Source organism: Nuphar pumila, chromosome 8 (genome assembly GCF_984573655.1).
Source record: "Nuphar pumila chromosome 8, dmNupPumi1.hap1.1, whole genome shotgun sequence".
Taxonomy (NCBI): Eukaryota; Viridiplantae; Streptophyta; class Magnoliopsida; order Nymphaeales; family Nymphaeaceae; genus Nuphar; species Nuphar pumila.
Genome location: NC_143256.1, coordinates 112,980,652 through 113,001,889, shown reverse-complemented (window position 1 = coordinate 113,001,889; position 21,238 = coordinate 112,980,652). Strand labels below are relative to the sequence as shown.

Below are 21,238 nucleotides of genomic sequence, written 5' to 3'. Positions count from 1 at the left end.
GAATCAGAAGCGAAACCGTTTCTCAGTCCGATACGATTCGCAAGCCCCCGTTTCTCAGTGGTTAATTAAACCTGGGACTGGGAGGAAGGAAGGCCATCGTCTCTCTCTCTCTCTCTCTCTCTCTCTCTCTCTCTCTCGCTCGCCCTAGATCGCCGTGGGAGATGCCTCGTCCCAAGCCCTAGATCTGAGGGATCGGCCCCTTCTCCTTCGCAGATCTTCATGAATTTAGGGCGAAGGAAGGAGGAAGAAGAAGAGGAGGAGGAGGGAGGGAGAAGATGGTGTTCAACGGCCACCTGATCGTCTCCGTCGCAACTTGGTCCGCAGAGGCGTGCCAATACATCTCTTGCAACCCCGAGCGCCTCTCCACCCGCCAGGTCTTCCACTTCATCTGCCGCGTCCCACTCCAGCAGATCGGCAGGCTCGCCCTCTGCCTCTGGTCCTTCCTCTGCTACCCGAACTCCCAGTTCTACTCTGATTCGTCGTCGTCCGACGACTCCGATTCTGGCTCCGATGCCGACTACTACTACTACGACTCGCACTCCGATTGATCTGCTCTTTGCTCGATCCGTCAATGTCGTCATCATCCTCTTGTTCTCGTAATGCTCAGACTTATGACATTTTTGTTTCCTTCATATAGTTTTTTTGATTAATTGCGCATCGTCATCATCATTTTTTGTTGTTCACAGTGAGATGAAGTTTGCTTCTCTGGGAAATTGAGTTTTTTCTTTCTGTTTTTTTTTTTAGTTCGATCTTGAGTTTGATTGATTTCATGTATCACATATGACATTTCTATGAATTCGGCGTTTAATTAATTTACGTGAATTTGTTGTTAACTATTCCTGTTGAGTTCTGTGATTTCTTTGAGGACTGAAGAATCCAGGGATAGGAATGCAGTAAGTAAATGTTAATTTACTTGATGAAAAGTTCGATTTTGTTCTTGTTTTTCTTTTTTCTATTTTCTTTTTGTTGTGGTGAGGGCTATGGATTGTAACAAGCAAAAGAAAGAGACTATTTGATGGTTTCTTAGGATTTCCACGTTCCTTTTGTTGTTTTTGCAATCAAAAGCTGCATTATGTTTGTTCAACTCCCGTTTGCTTCTGTTATGTGGTTGCAATCTTGATACGGAACTTGTGTTTGGTGTTAGTGGGTGGTCTAGTCTTCCTTCCTGTTTGCCTTGAAACACTTTTTGTGTTGTTTTTGGATGATACAATTGATCACATTTGCAAAAATCAATGAATGGTGTACAAAATTATTGCTTTTGACTATCGATTGGTATAGTGTAGTTTTGCAAAGTTATTTTCTCCTGTTTTTGGAAAAAAAAAGTTACTTTCTATGGGCAAGATCAGAGTTGCCAGTCGAGGAAGCGGGAGCGGGAAGCGATACAGGAAGTGGAAGCGGGAAGCGAGGCACTTCTAAAATTTTAGGAAGCAGAAAGCGCGGGACGACTTAGGAGCGAATCAGGAAGCGTCTTGGAAGCGACTTAGGAAGCGTCTCGGAAGCGACCTAGGAAGCGTCTCGGAAGCGACCTAGGAAGCGAAGAAGAAAGCGATCGAGTAAGAATCGAAAGAGAAGCGAATAAGAATCGAAAGGGAAGCGAAAATATAATTATACAACAACAACAAACAACAACAACTACGCCTTCATCCCAAAACAATTGGGGTCGGCGATATGAACCAACAAAGAAAATCATTCTAGGTCTTCCACATGAATCCTTCTCCTCCATTCATTTCTATCCAATGCCATGTCCTCGGTGAGGTTCAAAGCATTCATATCCTTTCCTATCACCTCCATCCATGTCTTCCTAGGCCTACCCCGACCTCTTTTAACTAATATATTTTCCCATTTCTCCATCCTTCTAACTGGAGCATCATTAGGCCTTCGTCGAATATGTCCAAACCACCGTAAACGATTCTCTCTCATCTTATTTTCAATGGGTGCAACGCCTACCTTCTTACGTATCTCCTCGTTCCGAATCTTATCTTTTATTGTATTTCCACACATCCATCTCAGCATACGCATTCCGTACCATATAGTAAAGCGGGCCTAATAGTCGTCCTATAAAACTTTCCCTTCAACCGCAATGACATTCTACGATCGCACAACACTCCAGTTGCACTCTTCCATTTCATCCACCCAACCTTTATCCTATGATTTACATCTCCATCAATTTCTCCGTACTTTTGAATGATAGATCCCAAATATTTGAAAGAAACATCCACCGGTATTTCTTGCTCACCAAGCTTCACTACACTCCCATCTCTATTTCGTTGCTTACTAAATCGACATTCCATGTATTCTGTCTTACCCTTACTCAACTTAAAACCTCTTGCTTCCAATGTCTGTCTCCATAATTCTAACTTAGCATTAACCCCAGCTCTAGACTCATTAATCAAAACAATATCATCAGCAAACAACATACACCACAGCACATTTTCTTGAATTGATCTCGTAAGCTCATCCATCACTATAGCAAATAGGAAAGGGCTTAAAGCAGATCCTTGATGTAACCCAACCGTTATAGGAAAATTGGTTGTCACCCCTCCACAAGTGCGGACATTGGTTACTACTCCTTCATACACATCTTTAATTATACTAATGTACTTGAGAGAAACACCTTTCTTCATCATGGTCCACCAGAGAACGTCCCTAGGTACTCTATCGTAAGCCTTCTCCAAATCAATAAAAACCATATGCAAATCTTTGTTCCTCTCTCTATTTCTCTCAATAAGTTGTCTAAGAAGATGTATAGCTTCCATAGTAGATCTTTCAGGCATAAAATCAAATTGATTCTCCGATATCATGACAACCTTCCTCAACCTAGACTCAATCACCCTCTCCCAAAGTTTCATAGTATGACTCATGAGTTTTATACCACGATAGTTTGTGCAATCTTGTATATCACCCTTATTCTTATATAGAGGCACCAAAGTACTCTTCCTCTACTCATTAGGCATCTTATTTGTCCGCCAAATCTTGTTAAAAAGATTTGTCAACTATTCTAAACCTTTCTCTCCCAAGCATTTCCAAGCCTCGATAGGTATACCATCTGGGCCAACTGCCCTTCTTGATTTCATTTTCTTCAAAGCCTCTGCAATTTCTTTCTTTTGAATCTTGCGCATGAAGTCACGATTCATCTCATGAAAAGGAATGGAAAAGTCTCCAAGATCCTGAGCATGACTTTCATTAAATAGCTTATCAAAATAATCTTTCCATCTCTCCTTAATCTCCTCATCTTTGACTAAAACCCTTTGTGTTTCATCTTTGATACATCTAACCATACCCAGATCCCTCGATTTCCTATCTCTCATCTTTGCAAGCCTATAAATATCCTTCTCACCCTCTTTGATATCCAACTTGTCATAAACCTCCTTATATACCTTATCCCTCGCGTTCCGAACTACTTTTTTAGCTTCCTTCTTTGCTATCATATACTTCTCCAAATTCTCATTATCACGATTTTTACTTAGATTTCTATAACACTCTCATTATCACGAAAATATAATTATAATATTATATATATTTATTTTATCAAAAAATATTAACAAAATAAAACATGTATCTAAGACAATAAATAATATAAGTTGTAATTATCTAACAAATGCATCATATTGCAACTGTCATGCATTTAAAAAATCATACGTCAAGAGAAGATCATAATTCGCATTCTTGTTGCAACCATTTAACAAATGCATGCAAGCACTAAATAATGCATTAAGAAAACAATTAAATTTGATCAAAAAGTGTACCTTTTTCAACGAAAGAATCAAATGACTTGTTATTTGATGTTGTGATTGTTGTAAATTTTGTCATCTCTGCAACATAGAAAATGAGAAATCAATAAACTCAAAGATTACATAGAGATATGGTTAAATTTTTAATCTATAAATTTCTAAACTTTAAATTATAAGCTACAAAGTTCTAAACTCTAAAATTAAAATTAACATAATCCACTACTTCACTTCATCATGCAAGATTCAAAATAAAAGTACATATCAAACCGACAAAATATTACAAGACCATGACAAAAAAGTAACATAAAAGTTTTTAAGTTGGATTACTTCAACTACATCATCAAAAAAATAATTAATAATTCAAGATTTCATTAATCTATCATCTTTCTCTTCCCCTTCAAGTCAGCAATAGATCACGAACTTTCTGCATCATCACGTGTGTCTTGTCCTCCACGACCATGTCTTCTGCTCCTTCCTTCATTTCCTATAATGAATACGTTAAAAAATTAAAATGTTCAAAAATCATAATTAAAATATAAAAAACACAATATCAACATACCTTGCCTAGGTCTCCTGCTAAAGAAACAATCAATCCGACCATGAGGAACTGATGGTCGCTCTTGTATATCTGCAGTTCTATTAGCTCTGTTGGATTGATTTGTATCCTCTTCAACTTCATTTGTACGTATGATTATTGGAGGTAATGGAGCTCTTGTTTGTGCATCTTTGGGTTTGGATTTGGAAATAATGCTTGATTGTTGTGCACTATCATCCAAATCTCTCCAACGCATGTCCTCCAATCTCAACGTATTTTCTTCTACAATAGGAAGTTCTGGATTGATATCCCATTTTTGACTAGGACCTTCTTTGTAGCGATTGTTGCACCTTTTTATAACAAGAATATACAATATGAATGGTAATAAATAATCAATGATAGAAAAAAAGAAAAAAAATGTCAAAACAAAAGTACAACATAATTTAATCATACATGTCAATCAATCGAAGATTGGAATGAATATACACTAAGGTATCAGCACGATCTTCATTGAGCCTATTTCTTTTAACATTGTGAATATAACTATAGGTGCTCCACACTTTTTTTGCAGAAGATGTGCTAATAGGTTGAGATAAAACCTTAATGGCTAATGCTCTCAACTCAGGTGTATCATCACCATAAAAACGCCACCAATTAAGCACCAACATTGTAGGATTTAGTGCATCTATTCTTGCTGCATTTCGGCTAAATCTTCTACTTCTTGATGCAAAAGCCATAAGTTGTAACCTATAAAGTGTAGATAGCTCTTCATTTCCAACAGATATCACTTCAAGCGCGAGCATTGCACCGTCTAAGATATCATTATCCTTTTCTGCAAAAAAAATGTTTAATAACTATAACAAGAAAATGCAAATAAAATAATAAAATAATTAAATCGCTAAACTTTAAACTTTATTAAATAGATAGAATAAAATTTTTACCAGGAGAAACTCGTTTGACCCTTCCTGCTGCTGGGATCTTGAGATACTCCGACTCGTAATATTTTGGAGTAAGCATGTGGGCTAGACTATGGAGAGACACATTCATTCTATACCATCTATTTGAGACAATCTTATGAATCTTTTTATACAAATCTAGTTGTCCTTTTAGATTGTCTTTGATTTCCCCCAACATGTTGTCCATGCCTTCATACACTTCACCAATTATAGGGCCTTCCTGATCACAAAATTTAATCATCTTATATATGAGTTTTGTAATCAATAATGCTAAACGTACAGAATCTCAATATTCTTCGTCAAGAACAGTTGTTTCTGTTGTAACAACCCTTTTTTTCATAGTTTCATCCGTGCATGACTGCTTCCACTCACTCCATCTATCTGAAATTACTCTGAGCCTCAAGCTCTCCCTCACATCAAGCAAGCGCTTCAAAGTAGTATAATGTGAAGCAAACCTTGTTTTTGCAATCTTTATTAACTCTAATTTTTCATTGCTTCTAAAGATTGCCAGTGCCTTTGAATGATTTGTAATATACTTCACAATTTCTTTACTCTGCAAATATGTTTTCCCCAACCAATGAAACTCATGTGTTAAATCCTTAAAGATCAAATTAAGTGTGTGCACAACACAAGGTGACCAAAAAATATACTTATACGTTTGTTTTAACTCTTTACCTGCTAACTTGCAATTTACTGCATTGTCTGTAATCACTTGCACTACATTAGAAGGCCCCACAAGTCTAAATTCCGTCTTCAAAAAGTCGGCAATGTTTGCAGCTGACTGTTGCACATTAGAAAAATCGTTTGCATATAAAAACATAGAGCCAAAACAGTTTGAGGCAAGTATATTTATCAAGTGTTTGTTCTTGATATTTGTCCAACCATCTGAGACAATGGAAACTCCAAACTCCTCAAACTTTTCTCGAAATTCATTTAACTCTCTGTGAACACACTCTTTCTCACTGTCAAGCAACGTTGTTCGTGCTTTTTCATATGATGGGGGTTTATATCCAAACACTTTACTAACTGCAGATATCATCTCTTCCCAATATGGTGATCGAAGCACATTGAAAGGTATGCCATTTGCACAAAAAAATCTGATAATTTTGTGATCTACATCATATCTTTCTACCTTTTTAAAGGTATCACGAATATCAATTGTTTTTCGGCTCCCACTAGATGATGTAGTCATACTAATAGGCTTCTTCGGATTATCAATTCTTGATCTCCTCAACTCAAATGCACTTGATGAAACCTCCACTCTGCGAACTTGCCTCTTAAATTTTTTTGCCAATTCTGCATTTTTTGCAACTACAGGGCAAAAGGCAATCCCAACACTTTGTCCCTTTAAAGATCCCATGAGATGTGCAAAAACTTGAGTATATGACCCATGATAAATATTTTTGCAGTGCCTGCACATAAAAACCTGGGTTTCACCTTGCTTTCCTTGCCCACTCTTCTTTTGTTTCAATACATGACGCCATAGCACTGTTGTTTTATGCATGCTAGGTGGTTCATCATCTTGGTCATCTTCAGAATAGTAGTCATATTCTTCTTCATCTTCCTCATCAAAACAATTTTCATTTCTGTCCTCAAACTCATATGGACAATCAGAAGACCTCTTGGTCTTGCCCTTTCTTGCATTGTCCTTCCCAACACCACTAGACGATTCATGCTCCAAATTGTACAAAGAATCATCATCGTCATCATAATTATTGTGATCATAGCTTGTGATGGTCATTATTGAAGCAAAGAACAAGCAAATATACCTGCATCATAAAAGTATAGGAATCATTTTAGAACACTTTAAAAAAACTATTATTAACAACAAAAGATGAAGAGTGGAATGCGAAAACAAAAGAAAAAAAAAGACTCAAAGTGAACCATGAACGCCCCTTACAATCGAATTCCCGTAAAATACCGTGGGGTTTACTAAACAACTTCAGTGTCAGCGCACATAAACTAATCATACTCATTTCTTAAAATAATCCAGACAATATGTATCACACACAGCTTGACAGTCATAATCTAAATTTCAGAACTATGAAACCAATCAGATTTCCTTTTTCTAATAGCATTAACACCCGTAATGAATACAGAGGAAAGCATCAAGCCTTAAAATTCAAGTTTAATCAAACTAAATCTCAAACAAACACGACAGTTGAAACTTGAAACACCACAGATTTAATTTAACCCAAGAAATCACAAATAGGTAGAAGCTTGATAAATCCAATCTAAAAAGAACTGCAGACTAGTTCTATTTATTCTTATCAGAATATGCCCATCAAATCAAATTTAACGAATCAGTACATGAATCAGCCAAGAGTCCAAGACTCAATGCATATAGCAAAATTTGTGAATCAGCCAATTTTTTTTTTTGAGATAAAATAAAAAATGGCTACATTTATTAATAAAAGTCTATTTCATATGGACAAATCAAACTATTTGCTGCAGTCAGGGCTGGGCTAGGAGTAGGACTGGGCTGGGCTACAAAAATGGATAAAAATCTATTTCATATGGAATCAGGGCTGGGCTAGGACTGGGCTTTTAAAAAATAAAAAATAAAAAATAAATAACTGTTTCGGGAGGCTCCCGTAATAGTTATTATTTATTTTTTTTAAAAGCCCAGTCCTAGCCCAGCCCTGATTCCATATGAAATAGATTTTTATCCATTTCTGTAGCCCAACCCAGTCCTACCCAGCCCTGACTGCAGCAAATAGTTCGATTTGTCCATATGAAATAGATTTTTATTAATAATTGTAGCCATTTTTTATTTTATGTCAAAAAAAAAAAATTTCGGGGACGCTTCCCCCGACTCTCACACAATTTTTTTTTTTGCTACACCCCTGTTTGCCCCCCGCCCCCCTCTCCACATGAATCCTAGCTACGCCACTGCATTGAATCCCTACAACTTGCTACTCACGAAACAAACCATTCACAGAGGTATGAATATCACGATCACTTTGATGGATCAACAGTCTGAACACAAGAATGAATAGTGGATGAGACCTCGAGCGAATCGAAAGAGAGAGGTCGCCGGACGTCAGTGAAAGAGAGAGGAACATACCTGAACAAAGACATTGCCAACGTCGATCGAGGTCTTCGGATGTCAACAAAGGAGGAGGTCGCCGATCGTCAGAGGTCGCCGATCGTCGGAGGTAGCAGATCGGCGGAGGTAGCAGATCGGCGGAGGTAGCAGATCGTAGGAGGTCGCCGATCGTTGGAGGTCGCAGATCGTCGGAGGTCGCCGGTCGTCGGAGGTCGCCGGTCGTCGGAGGTCGCCGGTCGTCGGTGGCCAAAAATGAGAGAGAGAGAGAGAGAGAGAGAGAGAGAGAGAGAGGAGTCGGGTGAAAAAGTAAAACCCTGAGCCTTCGTTCTTAAGTTTTCATGATTTTTTTAAAATGTCTGTTTTGCCCTTATTCAGATTTTTTTTAGTTTCTTGTTTTTCACGTGTCAATTTCATTTTGAAAAAGGGTAAAATTGGTATTTCGTAAACGCGTCCCCCTTTAAAGGGGGACGCGATTCCCTTTAAAGGGGAACGTGTTTTCCTTTAAAGGGAAACACGTCCCCCTTTAAAGGGAAGTGCGTCCCCCTTTAAAGGGAAGCACGTCCCCCAAGGGGGACGCACTTCCCTTTAAAGGGGGACACACTTCCCTTTAAAGGGGGACGCGCTTCTTTTTTACGTGCGCTTCCCTATGCGTTTCGGAAGCACCGCGTTTCGCGCTTCCGAAGCGCGTCTCGGGGTAGCGCGCTTCCCCTTATGCATATGCGTTTCCGGTAACTCTGGGCAAGATAATGATTCAGGAGGGGGAGATCATGGAGTTGGAGTTGCCAAATATAGTGGAAGCAGTACACTCGTAGGAGCTGATCATGGAGACTGTTTAAGGATGCTTCATCTTAGTAGAAGACATTTGTTTTTTTTCAAAAGAAGATAACTTCTATATATACATGATGTGATCGTGATAGGTGCAACCAGAGTTGCCAGTTGAGGAAGCGGGAGCGGGAAGCGATTTAGGAAGCGGAAGCGAGGCACTTTCAAAATTTTAGGAAGCGGGAGAGGACTTAGAAGCAAATTAGGAATCGTCTCGGAAGCGACCTAGGAAGCGAGGGGGAAGCGAAAAAGAGGAAAAAAAATAAAAACAAAAAAAAATGAAGAAAAGGGGGAAGCATGCTTTCCATTTTTTTGTGCACTTCCCACCACGTTTCGGAAGCGAGACGTTTCGCGCTTCCACAACGCGCTTTGGGGAAGCATGCTTCCCCACTGCCTATGGTGGTTCTGGTAACTCTGGGTGCAACTTCCTTTTCTAATATACTGATGACAGAGTTTCCTGTATAGTTCCATAATTGAGACAAGGAAGAGGGCTACTTGCAATCAGCTTGTACATCCTGGTTGTGACTTAATAAATAGATATGATTTTCCCAAAGAAGAAAAGACAATGCACCATATGCTGCCTCTTTACCTTGTACTTAGGGATGGTCTTATAAATGGCTAGCATCATTGTTGGATGAGCATTGGTGGGGGCAATGCTTATCTGAATGTCGGCAATGAAAATGTTATAAGTACTTTAAAATCTATATCTATACTACTTATAAATAGGGATGTACGCGAGCTGGGTTTGAGTCGAGCTTGGGCTGGCTCGGCTCGAGAATAAAATCTGGTTGTTCAAGCTCAGCTCAAGCTCAAGCGGAGCTTGAACATCCTTTGGCTGGCATCGGCTCAAGTCGAGCTCGAGAAAAGCTCATGTCGACTCGAGCTGAGCACCTTTAATTTAAAAACATTTTCAGTTTTGAAATTTGTGTAAAAAGCTTCTTTGAAAGAGAGGAAAATAGTGGAATTTGAACCCACACCATTTCCAAAGGTGACCAACGACTTACCCATTAAGGTAAGACTTCTCTTCTCTTTGTGACCATATTATTAATAAAACATACATATGTAAAATTTAATTTCTTTATATAACTATGTGAGCCGAGCTTAATCGGGCTTATCGAGCTTATCTGAGCTAGATTGCCTCTTCAAGCTCTGCTCGTTTATGTGTACTGAGCCTGGACCCTTGTTAAAGCTTGGCTCATTTATTTTTTCGAACGAGTTCGAGCCGAGCTTCATTGGTTCGAGCCCGAGCTAGCTCTGATCATTGTGCATCCCTTATAAAGGAGCAATGAGGGATATCAGGCATCCAAAAATTAGTTGTATTATAACATTTTAAAAGTGACAAAGGAGAGTGGTTTGGGCTGAATTAATTTACTAAATTATTTATTATTATTTTTTTTATAGGAGTACCCACATCACACAACATTTTGTTAAATGACAAGGAGTGTTGTGATTATTTATTATCATTTACTAAATTAGTTGTGGTATAAATGTATTTTAGTAGAGAGAGAAATTAGGAAAGCTACTCACATGGGATTCTATGGAGAGAGAGATTACTAGATAGGAATGTCAACGTCTCAGATTTTATCGATATCCTACAAAATTTTGTATATTTAAACAAAAAGTATCTTTGGGAATAATCAACTGGTCCATGTAGTAGAGGTCTCCTTCTCTATGACCTTCCCTAATATGCTTGCTAGATTGAAGGTCTTGTATAATACATCTGTCAGAAGTGAAAGAGATACTACAACTGTGGTCAATAATATGGGAAATTGAAAGAAGATTTAAATTAAGTTTTGGCACAATTTTGACTTTCGGAATAGGAAATTTTGAAAAATTTATAAAAATTTTAATTCCTTTAATTTCAAGAGAGGATCCAGCCACAGTAAAAACATTAGATGCACTTGAATTAATACTATAGTGGGAGAGTATAGTTTCATTAGGGGTTATATGAAATGAAGCATCGGAATCTAAGAGCCAAGAGATCTTACCGAGAGGTGAGGAAGAGGAGACCGTGATACCGGTTAAGGAGGATGAGTCTTTGAGGAGTGGAGGATTAGCCTTTAAGGAGCGGTTGTAGAGCTTTTGCGAGTTGAGACAAAGACATGTTTTTGTAACCAGAGTTGTTGGTATCTTTGTCTTCTTGAGGAGCTTCTAAGGTAGCTACTCTTTTCCAAACCTTTTTGAATTCTGGGCAAAAAGGTTTGATGTGCCCCGTTTCTCTATAGTTATGACAAAAGATTTTTCTTTTTTTATTATCATTTTTTCAATCATATCTCCCAGCATTGTTCCTTGGCTTTCAATTATTTTTATTGAAATAAGGAGGCCTATAAGGATGAGTATTGACACCAGGTCTAGAAACCACCAATACATTATCCTAGACTTCCTTGATTCGGTCATGGATTTTAGCCTTGTTTCTTTCATGCAAAAATGGGCTAAAATCTCATGTAAAGGTGAAAGATCCTCTTGATTTTTGTTTCGGTGGATGATAGATACTCAAACATGTTCAAACCAGAGTTGCCAGTCGAGAAAGCGGGAGCGGGAATGATTCGGGAAGCAGAAGCGAGGCACTTTCAAAATTTTAGGAAGCGGGAAGCCCGGGATGACTTAGAAGTAAACCAGAAATCGTCTCAAAAGCGAGCTGAAAGCGACTTAGGAAGCGAGGTGGAAGCAAGGGGGAAGCGAAGGGTAAGCAAAAAATGAGAAAAAAGAAAAGGAAAACAAGGAAAAAACAAAAACAAAAAGAAAAAAGAAAAAGAAAAAAGAAGGGGAAGCACACTTTTAAAAAAAAATTTGGCGCCTCCCAGCATGTTTCAGAAGCACTACGTTTTGCGCTTCCGAAACGCACTTTAGAGAAGCACGCTTCCCCATGTCCTATGACGCTTCCGGTAACCTTGGTTCAAGATCGGGCCTAAGCCCTCTCATAAATTGAAAAAATTGCTCACCAAGGAATTAATTTTTTCTATGGCAAACATCATCAATGGTATCCCAAATTGACTCCATTTTGGCTATTTGGAACCAAAGTCTTTTAAGAGTACCATAGTACTCTCTAACACTTTTTTCACTTTGCTTGTAATTGTGAATCTTATCTTGCAAGTCCCATTTATGGGTACTATCATGTTGGGTGTAGGTTTGTTTGATATAAACCCATGCTTTATCGGCCTTCTCAAATTCCTATATATTTTCACAAGGTTCTTCACACATACTCTCTAAATAGGGATAAAACCTTGTCTTTACCAACATTCCATGCTTTGATAGTTTTTTTCTATGTCACATGGGTGCGGGTGCGAGGATGCAACACTTCCAAAAAACTCGGGTGCGGGGGTGCGGCAAAATATATATATATATATATATATGACTTATAACTAGTTTTTTTTTTGCTGGTGTGTTTGTTTGAAGACTTGTTACCCGCATTCTGCTTGTTGTCTACTTTGGCGCAACGGGACAAAATTGATGAACCGAAAGGATTGGCAATCTGATCGACCCAGCCTGCTGCGTTCTGCTGACTGTCATGATTCAATCATGTCTGAAACTCCCTGGTCTTCACGAAAAAAAATATAAGCAAAAGGTTTGATGTGGTTTGTTGGAGAGAGAGTCTTCACGAGGCCTACGGCTCCACCGCCACTGCCACGCCACTGCCTAGGGTTCTTCAAATTTGATTTTATATACAGTTGCACACAGATCTCCAGTCTGGATGACAGCTAAAAGAAATTTATTGGATTTGACATGTGGAAAAGAGAGGTCTACACCAGGCTACGGCTAGAGCACCCATCTTGTCAGGAGAAAAGTGAATACTAATAGCCACCAAGGCTACCACCACCATTATCATTTATTATGGAGAGAGAAAATCCTTGACGAAGAAAGATCTGGATGGTTGAAGGATAAAGACTTCAAAAGGCTCTTGAATTTTGGTTTTAATTTTTGAGGAAGATGGATCATCATTTCCAAGTTAACCAATGCTGCAAATTCATTGTTTGGAGGCAGGAATAGCATGGGATGCCAACAAAGCTCGTCAGATGTTGTGGACACAAGTGCCCCCTTTATAAAACAAGAGCAGCAGCAACAAGCAGGCATTGACTGTTCCGTCCTTTCATTCTCTCATCACTACTTGCAGGGATCCAGCAAGGGGTGGGGAGAGGTGAAGAATCTGGAAGTCCTCGTCAGGGAATAGGCAACTCTAAAGAGACCGAAGCTATCAAGGCCAAAATCAAAATCAAAATCAAAATCCAGAAAGGGGCGGGTCCTGCTGCGCGGTCAGCTGTCAGCAAATTTTTTTCTTAAAATTCCGCAACCCATTTCACAGGGCAATTTAAAAAAAAAATCAAAAAATTGGACCAAAATGACCCTGGGTGCGGTCAACGCACCCAGGGTCGGGTTGACTGCACCCGCACGCGCACCCGCATCGCGTCGCGTCGACGCGGGTGCGGCACCTGTCTGGCCGAATCCCTGTGACATAGGTTTTTTTGTAGTTTAAGAGAGCGTTTTCTCTCTTTCTTTAAGAGTTTCCTCTTTGATTTCACCATCTTTCCCACAAATTTATTTTGTAGGAATAAGTTGAGGTTTTAATATGGAGCCATCAACATAGTCCCACAAGTCTTTGCCAACTAAGATTCTTTTCATGGCAGTGATCCACATATTATAGTTTTTTTCATCAAATTTGATGAGAACAACCGTAACTACTTTTTCGGCCATTGTACCAAAAAGTGAAAGAGTAGAGGCAGATAAAAGATAGAGAGAAAAGAAGACAAGAGGAAGGCAAGAAATGCGTTGAAGAAGTTTGATGTCACGCTTCTCGAGACAACAAACCAAAGCTTCACCGCTCTTCACGATCTTCCTCTTGATTTTCACGTATGAGATACAACTGAAGAACACCAATGCTCTGATACCATGTAATGAAAATACAAAAAGAGTACAAGTGAGTGCCTCTTATGGGCATACAAGAACACAAGAACATACACAATCAAGACCACTTATGAGTCAATACTAAATGACAACCACACAAGCTACTTAGGGGCTAAAACACAAGTAAAAAATATAGGAATATTATTAAGAGAATGCTTGTGAACGGTTTTAACATATAAGAAGGGTTATACCCCCTATTTTTACACAAAAGGAAGCAAAGAAGAGCCATTGGGAAGTGCTCCCAACAGCTAGAAATATAGTTGTTGGGAGCACTTCCCAACATAGTTGGCAAATCCGACAAGTTGACTCGAGAATCGCCTGGGTCAACCCAGATCGGACTCAACTGGGTCATCGATCCAGGACCACCGATCCACACACCACTTATGTGTCTTTTGTCATGAATTTTGTGGTTTTAATGCATAATGCTTATAAAAGGATAATTTTTATAAAGAATCATATATTTTTAAATCAATTATGTATATATGAATACTTATATAGCTTAGTCATTAATGTTATGTGCTAAATTCAGTGATTATACAGTTTGGAGTTTAATTTTTTCCATGTCTTAATACAAAAATTCATGTCCTAAATCGTTTGAGTTACCGAGTCAACCCGTTGACTCGCGAGTCAAGGGTCAGGAGATCCAGATCCGAGTCACGAGTTTGCCAACTATGCTTCCCAACAACTATATATATAGCTGTTGAGAGCACTCCCTACAACTCTATTCTAAGGGCATTATAAGGACTATAATGCCCTTAGGAAAAGAATAAAATACATTAAAAAGAAAAACCCTAAAGTGCCCTCTAGGAACACCATTAATTACATAATGTGTAATGACCAAAATACCCATAATGGGTTTCACTTATTACATAAAGAAATATATATATACATATATACTTTAACAAGCTTCACTCATCTCTCTCTCTTTATACTGTATTTTGCTGAAAAAAATAAATTTTTGTAATTCTTGGCAAGCCCGGATAAAGGAGGGTTGCGGTAGGCCTGTGACAGCCAGCATAAAAACTTAGTCATACCCTATGAATATGAACCAATATGAGAATTTCGTTGGGGCGTTCCCTATTGAGCGACGCGCTGTACTCTATAGGCCCGGAGGCAGTGATAAATGGGCAAGGGTTGCTAGGTCGTTGCCTGGAAGCGACGCGTCACACCGGCGCCCGGGTGTGGTGTCAAATAGGCAAGGGTTCCCTTACTTTGTTGGACGGGTGGGGGTAAAGAAGTTAGTCCAAGACCATAAAATTAGGTTAGCCACTTAGAACATAGGATCTTTAACTGGTAAGTTGGTAGAATTAGTAGATGTTATGTGTAGGAGAAAGATTGATATTTTATGTCTACAAGAGACCAAATGGGTAGGTGAGAAAGCAAAAGTGATAGAACCTTGGGGATATAAGATTTGGTATACAGGAATAAATAGGAATAGGAATGGAGTAGGGATTGTTATGAGTCGTGAGTTTATAGATAATGTAGTTGAGGTCCGTATGAAGGGTGATAGGATTTTACTTATTAAATTAGTATTAGGTACGGATATTATTAATATTATTAGTGTTTATGCACCTCAAGTAGGTTTAGAATTCGACAATGCCGCAAAAGGGATAGACATAGGATAGATCCTAGAATTAAGTGGTGGGCACTGAAAGGAGCTAAACAATGAATGTTTGTAGAGTGGGTAGTTAAGGAAGTTGATTGGTGTCTCGAGGAGGATTCAGAATCTATGTGGAATAAGATAGCGGGTGGCATGAGAAAGGTGGCTAAGGAGGTATTGGGTGAGTCTAAAGGCGGTGCACCGCTAGGTAAGGATACATCATGGTGGAACGAGGATGTCAAATTAGCTATTAAGGTTGAAAGAGAGTGTTATAGAAATCTAAGTAAAAATCGTGATAATGAGAATTTGGAGAAGTATATGATAGCAAAGAAGGAAGCTAAAAAAGTAGTTCGGAACGCGAGGGATAAGGTATATAAGGAGGTTTATGACAAGTTGGATATCAAAGAGGGTGAGAAGGATATTTATAGGCTTGCAAAGATGAGAGATAGGAAATCGAGGGATCTGGGTATGGTTAGATGTATCAAAGATGAAACACAAAGGGTTTTAGTCAAAGATGAGGAGATTAAGGAGAGATGGAAAGATTATTTTGATAAGCTATTTAATGAAAGTCATGCTCAGGATCTTGGAGACTTTTCCATTCCTTTTCATGAGATGAATCGTGACTTCATGCGCAAGATTCAAAAGAAAGAAATTGCAGAGGCTTTGAAGAAAATGAAATCAAGAAGGGCAGTTGGCCCAGATGGTATACCTATCGAGGCTTGGAAATGCTTGGGAGAGAAAGGTTTAGAATAGTTGACAAATCTTTTTAACAAGATTTGGCGGACAAATAAGATGCCTAATGAGTAGAGGAAGAGTACTTTGGTGCCTCTATATAAGAATAAGGGTGATATACAAGATTGCACAAACTATCGTGGTATAAAACTCATGAGTCATACTATGAAACTTTGGGAGAGGGTGATTGAGTCTAGGTTGAGGAAGGTTGTCATGATATCGGAGAATCAATTTGATTTTATGCCTGAAAGATCTACTATGGAAGCTATACATCTTCTTAGACAACTTATTGAGAGAAATAGAGAGAGGAACAAAGATTTGCATATGGTTTTTATTGATTTGGAGAAGGCTTACGATAGAGTACCTAGGGACGTTCTCTGGTGGACAATGATGAAGAAAGGTGTTTCTCTCAAGTACATTAGTATAATTAAAGATGTGTATGAAGGAGTAGTAACCAATGTCCGCACTTGTGGAGGGGTGACAACCAATTTTCCTATAACGGTTGGGTTACATCAAGGATCTGCTTTAAGCCCTTTCCTATTTGCTATAGTGATGGATGAGCTTACGAGATCAATTCAAGAAAATGTGCCGTGGTGTATGTTGTTTGCTGATGATATTGTTTTGATTAATGAGTCTAGAGCTGGGGTTAATGCTAAGTTAGAATTATGGAGACAGACATTGGAAGCAAGAGGTTTTAAGTTGAGTAAGGGTAAGACAAAATACATGGAATGTCGATTTAGTAAGCAACGAAATAGAGATGGGAGTGTAGTGAAGCTTGGTGAGCAAGAAATACCGGTGGATGTTTCTTTCAAATATTTGGGATCTATCATTCAAAAGTACGGAGAAATTGATGGAGATGTAAATCATAGGATAAAGGTTGGGTGGATGAAATGGAAGAGTACAACTGGAGTGTTGTGCGATCGTAGAATGCCATTGCGGTTGAAGGGAAAGTTTTATAGGACGACTATTAGGCCCGCTTTACTATATGGTACGGAATGTTGGGCTGCCAAGAGACATCATATTCAAAACATGAGTGTAGCTGAGATGCGTATGCTGAGATGGATGTGTGGAAATACAATAAAAGATAAGATTCGGAACGAGGAGATACGTAAGAAGGTAGGCGTTGCACCCATTGAAAATAAGATGAGAGAGAATCGTTTACGGTGGTTTGGACATATTCGACGAAGGCCTAATGATGCTCCTGTTAGAAGGATGGAGAAATGGGAAAATATATTAGTTAAAAGAGGCCGGGGTAGGCCTAGGAAGACATGGATGGAGGTGATAGGAAAGGATATGAATGCTTTGAACCTCACCGAGGACATGGCATTGGATAGAAATGAATGGAGGAGAAGGATTCATGTGGAAGACCTAGAATGATTTTCTTTGTTGGTTCATATCGCCGACTCCAATTGTTTTGGGATGAAGGCGTAGTTGTTGTTGTTTGTTGTTGTTGGCAAGATTATCTATTTCCGAAAAAATCATGTTAATGCTTTGTATCTTCATAGCTTAATATTCATCGCCGAGCTGTGTAACATTTCCAAAATGTGCTGAGTGTCCCATGCTTTTACCTTTTTGTCATAGCGAAATTTAATTGTGTTGAGAATCTTTAATAGTTCTCACTTATTTTTTAGTGACTATATTCGGTGGAAGTGTAGAGCAGTAGAAGGGAAATGATAGTGCAGTTTGTTTAAGATGAATATTTTAGGTCTGGGAACATCAAATAGGCTTTACTCTCCAATTGCAGCATGTTTTGTTTTTCTTCTCATGAGCCCTGGACTTTATTTTCGTTGTGGTAACTTTGGAGTACAAGACAATTCTTGATTTACAAACTAATGTTAGAGTAGTTGGCCTAGTGGGCCACATCTGATATGATGCATTATTGATGAGTGGAGCTCTCGTCCCGCAGTATATATATATATATATATATATATATATATATATATATATATATATAGAGAGAGAGAGAGAGAGAGAGAGAGAGAGAGAGAGAGAGAGAGAGAGAGTTTTGAAAACTAACGGTTTTTTTTAAACCAAAAGAGATACATGGACATGGCATCCATGTAGTGTGTGAGAGAGAAAGGACGAGAGAGAGAGAGCCATTTAAGATCCATCATCCATGTCCAACATCCACCACCATATCTATTTGTGAGAGAGAGAGTGCCATTTAAGGCACTTGCATGGGAAAGGATGAGAAAGAGAGATTTTTTTTAAAACAGTTGCATGAAAAAGGACGAGAGAGAGTGTGCCATTTAAGGTATTGCATGCATATTTAAGGAAACTGTTAGATTTCTGTATGCATCACAACTGTTGGATCTCAGAAGATGCAATGACTAATAAGAGGGAGTAGGTACTCCGGGAGCACTGAATCATTACTATATATTATTTATTTATTTATTTATACATAAACGTTCATACACACACACACACACGTGTGTGTGTGTGTGTGTGTATATATTCGGCCCAGCCCGTGTCAGCCCACGTCGTGCCAGGCTGGGCCAGAGTCCCGGCCCTGGACTAGCCAGGGCCAAATTTACAGGCACAGGCCCGGCTCATGGCCGGCTGGGCCCAGTGTCCACTGCTAGCAGAAATGCAAGGAAGATATGAATAGTGATTCTAGACATGTGCATGTGAGATGCCTGATACATTTTACCACTTGTTGGCCATGATGAGGCCAGAGGCATGCTACGTTGTTGCCGCATGGCAAGGATTCCTCCTCCACTAGTTTCCACCTTTTGTCACATCTGCACAATAACTGCAATGCCATAGGGCAAGTGATTGGTTTTCAGTTGTCTTGACTGACCATTGCCTCATCATAGGCTTAGCAGTATGACATGGTAGAGAGATGCTGTAGTTGGATTGTGGAGTTCCTTTCCATCATTGATGAGATTAGGAATCAGCAACATTGACTTTCTTAACTACTGTGTTGCTTGCCATGTGGTTTAAGGCTTGGCTAGGGAGTCAAAATATTGGACCACTTGAATGCCTCTGCTTTTTACAACTTCTTGTCACCAATTTAACTTATGCCAGACATGGCATATCACATGCATGTGTGCAATTTCATCAAGTTCTTTCTATTTTTAACAGTTAAGATACCACGGTGGTGCCTTATTAAAGTGGCACCATTAAAAGAAATTTTACAAAGATATAACATAGAAGTACTTTGGGAATGTAAGGAATCTGTCAACAAAAAACTCAGTCTACATATTTTTATATGTATCAAAATACTTTTTGTGGTGCTAGCTAATAACGGGCACTTCAGTACTTAAGTCATTTAGTAAGTAAAGAGACTTGGTGGATTTGTTTACACCCATTCAGTGTATTCCAACATTTAATAAGGCAAAAAAACTTTCTCAATTTGTTAATGTCAAGGATGGACATTGAAACAATGACACACAAATGCATACTTTTTTGCATACATACATGCACACATATAAACACACTTAAACTAGCTGTCACAGGCCCTCCTAACTGAGGGGTCTAAAAAAAGGAAGAAGGCAATTGTTCAAAAATTAGAAGAAAGCCAAAATTACTATTTTACTTTGGTGTCATGTTAAAATTTTCAATTTCTTTTGGAAAAAAGGTGTGTGTATATATATATATATATATATATAGAGAGAGAGAGAGAGAGAGAGAGAGAGAGAGAGAGAAATATAAAAATGTAATATATATAATACAATATAATAATTATTTATTTTTATTCTTTATTCTTTTCTTTCTTTATTTTTATTTTTCATCTAGTTCATTTTGAACTAGAGACTTATTCTAGTCAAGATCACATTTGATCTTGACTAGTTTATAGTCGTTGGACTTAGTCCAACGACTCTTAATAAGAGCTCTTCTTACTCTTCCCTTTTCTTGTATAAATAGGGGTGATCCCCTCTGTATTTCAATGCTTCTTAAGTATTTCTCATGAGAAATAAAAGTTTATTATTTTATCTTTCATTTATATCCTTTTGTGGGTTGTGCTTGTAGTGTCTCCAATAGACATCCGTTGTGTGCTTTTGTGGAAGATCACCATTTCATTACACGGTATCAAAGCTTTACAACTTCTAGATCTTGGAGAATTTTCACCTCGTTTTCCGTGCCTCCTTAGCAAAAAGCGATTTATCCTTTTGTTCGTGATTCAAATGACTTGAGTGACTTTTGTGCCACTCTCTTTGAAGAAGGAAGGCATTTGGAGGATAGATTGGCTACTCAAATTTGTGATTGTGATCTTTCTCTCTCCCTTTCTCTCTTATCTCTCTTTTTTTCTCTCTCATCTATCTTTCTTTCATTTTCTCACCCTTGTAAAAGATGGATGACAATGATAAAGTTACCATCATGCCCATGAAATTAAATGACACCAACTATGTAATGTGGGCTTCAATCATGAAGCACCACATTTAGGAAAAAGAGTTGTCGGGTATAGTGGATGGTTCCGATTCGGAACTAAAACTAGTTCTCACAAAAATTGAGAATGAAAAAGAAGTACCTCTCACAGAAAGAGAGAAGAATAAGGCTTTGGCGACTTATGGGAAAAAATGGAAAGAATGGAGGATAGGGCACACTAAAATTATGTCATGGCTAGTTAATAACGTTGACATCAAGAAATGCTCTAGTCTAGCCAAATTTGAGCATGCCGATAAAGCTTGGGAATACCTTAGAAATATGTATTTGCTTAAAGATATTGCACATGTGTGCAATTTACAAGACAAAATTTAGACTGACTCAAAAAGACAAAAGTATTAGGAAATATTATAATGAGTTATTTGAGATTTGGGAACAATTGGCTCTTCTTAAGCAAAAATGGCATTGTCTCGAAGATATTGAGTTTTGCCAAAAGCAACTCGATATAAAACACTTTTATCAGTTTATAAATGGTTTAAGGTTGGAATTTGAATCAACCAAATCGGCTCTTTTACTTGTTTGAAGGTT

The 21,238-nt window shown here is 38.4% G+C and overlaps 1 long non-coding RNA gene across 1 annotated transcript in view; it reads left to right on the top strand.

Annotated features, from left to right (window-relative positions):
• The window catches only part of LOC149830263 (uncharacterized), a 30,248-nt gene continuing 9,010 nt past the window's right edge, over positions 1–21,238 (top strand). The window contains exon 1 of the long non-coding RNA XR_016433839.1: positions 1–596. This is a non-coding gene — a long non-coding RNA (uncharacterized LOC149830263). The remainder of the gene's footprint in view (positions 597–21,238) is intronic.